This window comes from Lycium ferocissimum, chromosome 10 (genome assembly GCF_029784015.1).
Source record: "Lycium ferocissimum isolate CSIRO_LF1 chromosome 10, AGI_CSIRO_Lferr_CH_V1, whole genome shotgun sequence".
Lineage (NCBI taxonomy): Eukaryota > Viridiplantae > Streptophyta > Magnoliopsida > Solanales > Solanaceae > Lycium > Lycium ferocissimum.
The window spans coordinates 58,523,882-58,526,785 of record NC_081351.1 but is presented as its reverse complement, the minus strand read 5'-3'; the positions used below and the strand labels follow the sequence as shown (position 1 = coordinate 58,526,785).

General features: G+C 36.6%; 1 long non-coding RNA gene across 1 annotated transcript; it reads left to right on the top strand.

Annotated features, from left to right (window-relative positions):
• The first annotated feature begins 1,460 nt into the window (after nucleotides 1–1,460).
• On the top strand, nucleotides 1,461–2,670 carry LOC132034406 (uncharacterized). The gene is made up of 2 exons (XR_009409077.1): nucleotides 1,461–2,103; nucleotides 2,189–2,670. It is a non-coding gene; the product is annotated as an uncharacterized LOC132034406 (long non-coding RNA).
• The last annotated feature ends 234 nt before the right edge of the window (nucleotides 2,671–2,904 follow it).

Genomic DNA, 2,904 nt, shown 5'->3' with positions numbered 1-2,904 from the left:
ATGAATAAGTAAATAAAAGGTGGAGATCTGACCAAATATTAATGATGACTGGCCTCGGGTACCGGAACCGAGGTCGAACCCTTTTACCGGGTGTTTACCCAATGAATAATGAAGACAATCTTAGAGAATATGAATGAACTCAGATGATTCTATTGCTTTAGTACATGAATTCTCTCTTTCTTTCTGTCGCCGAACCCCCAACAATGAATGGGGACCTCCTCTTTATATAATAGAGGAGTCCCAACTTTAGTACAATTTTAAGTAAGAAAAAAAAATTTGGTGACAGCTGTTGTCGAGATTGATGCCAAAATATCCGGCTGAGGGCGGATATTCGGATCTTCTCCTCATGGTGGTTAACCGCCTCTGTATTAACGCCTCATTCCGGATCGAGCTTGAAGCCTTATTTTGGATAAGCCGGTCATATTCTGCCAGAACATAATCATGACAACGGGAAACCGAGCATGTCCATATCCTCAGTTTTACCTGTATACGACACAAGAAGGTAGCTGATTTTTTAAGAGTTCTGAACCTAAATGAGCTGATTTATTGGAAGAAATTGCACGTTTTGTCCTTCAAATGGCTGGTCTTTAATTTTTGGGCATAAGTGCCAATGGCCCGATTTATTGATGTTGATTGATCAGAAAAATGGGCTGTGAAGATGATTTGCTTCTCTCAAGGCTATAATTTATTTCACTGCGTTTAGAAAATCTGATCCGTATCTTGGCAGGGCGACCCGGTAGGGCATCCGTTTGCAAACTGGTGTCTTGCAGCCATGGCGATATTACTTTCTCTTTGCATGTTTGTTGAACAGCAAAATCTGAGCCCTAAAGTTCTGGCAAAAAAATGAGGCAGTCGGAGAAAAATGGTAGCGTTTGTTTTGTGTAATTTTGGATTTTCTGTTTTCCTCCGTGTTGTGATAATTGCTTTATTCCATCCAAATTTCCTCAAATGGCGTTAAGGGAAAAAAAAAAAAAGATTTTACTAAAGGCTATTGCAGTACTTTTTGGTAGCTTGTGCTCAATTATTAACTGATTTCTTCATTTTTTTTTCCCTCTTTGTATTCGTTAGGGTTCTTGTCGTACTTCCTTCTTCATCTTTTTTTCTTCCGTGTTTTTTATCGGTTGTCTTCCTACTTCCTACTTTTGCAAACATCGCTGTTGTGTGCTAAATCAGAGAGTTTTGACTCGTTCCAGGCTTAGCTTCATCATTTTTTTTTTTTTGCTTCTGTTCTCCGTCTGTTCGATTCTCATTCTTGACCATCTTTTCTTAGCTTCTATTTCCTATTCTTTTGGATAACTTAATATCTTAGTGTGTGTTTAATCTGTTCGTGAATGTCAGTAGTTATTTCTAAATTGCCTTGCCTATTAATCTCTATCCTTTAGTTGGAGTACAAACATTATCAATAATTCCAATTCTGAACATATTAATAGTGGTAGCAGTTTCAATGATGCTGACATCTGGAACTAAAAGGAAGAAGTAAACAACTGCTAATGTAGATAGCTATTTTATAGTATATAATTTGTTTCCAATTATATCTGCCTAAGGGGTTATTTTTATCAAATTATTGGTTTTGTCAGGGTGCCTCTTAAATTTATTTGCTTAATAGGGAAAAAAAGAGAAGTTAATTGTTTGACACGCTGAAGTTTGAGTAGTATGTGCAACTTGTTATGCGTAATTTTATAATGAGTGTGTAACAGGTTTCTATGATAAAATGGAGCTTTGACAGTGGAAGCGCCAGCAGATTCCCTGCATTTGACGGAGATTACTGTATGCATACGAGATAATACTGTTCTTCAGCTGTGTACATTGAGAATGTGAGGGTCTGTTTGTGTTTTGCCCAAGTAAGTCTAATTTACATAGACACATAATGTGTTTGATTTATTTCGATATGTTGTTTGAAGTTTATTGTGGTGGTAATAGTGATTTTTGAGATGGAATGTTATCTTTCTGCTCATGTTTCATAGTGAACAGGGTCACAAGTGGTATCATATTAATTCTGGAAAAGATAAAAGAATGGTAATGAGACCTACCAAATTGTATGATGGTCAATTTAAGTGTAAAAAAATTAGCTTTGCAACTTGCAAAGTTTTGAGAAAATAACAGGTGAAATGTTTGAACCAAAATTTTATGAGCATATAAAATTATAAGAGAAATAATAAGTTATAATGGCATTCATTTCTTACAATAGAATGAGATTAAAGAGGAATACAACGACTCAATACAGAGGTTCTGTGGCACTGACCGAATGGTATGGCTGAAGAAGCTACAAGGAACGAACCAATGCCGCTGGTTTTCACTCACAAATTGTGTCAAGTAAGACTCAAGTATGGCATTTACCCGGTCGGGTGGAAAGTCGTGGTGAAGTGCAACTCCTAACCCAAGAGTGGAAAGAGCTCCGTCCAAAACTGACCCGCGAAGCGCACAAATCAGCCCATTTGTCGGTTTTCTTCTTACTTCGTTGCTTTTACATGTTTTCTCGATATGTCTCTATTTTTTCTTTTGGTTCTTTGATTATGATTATAGCCTTCTTTTATGAAGTTAAAATCTTGCAGAATAAGTAACTTCTTGGTTCATTGTCAACCCTTTTTATGTTGTCTTGTTACAGTCGGTGGACCCACAAGTGAAACTGTAAATAATAAGATAATAAGAACTGAGAGGGATTAATTTGTCGCACTTTTTGTTGGTTTTATCCAGTTTTGATATCATTTTGTTCTTTGCTTGTGTGGCTGAGTTGTGAGGCTAAGGAGCAAAAAGGGTCTCCAAAGGTTCAAACTCGACATAGACTGCGCTCAAAAAAGGTAATCCCCTTTGCTTTAGTTAATTTTTATTTATTCTGTGCCTTAGATTGTTTTGTGTGATTCATTTTCTGTTTTGTGTGATCTTTTAGGCTTAGTTAATCTTAGC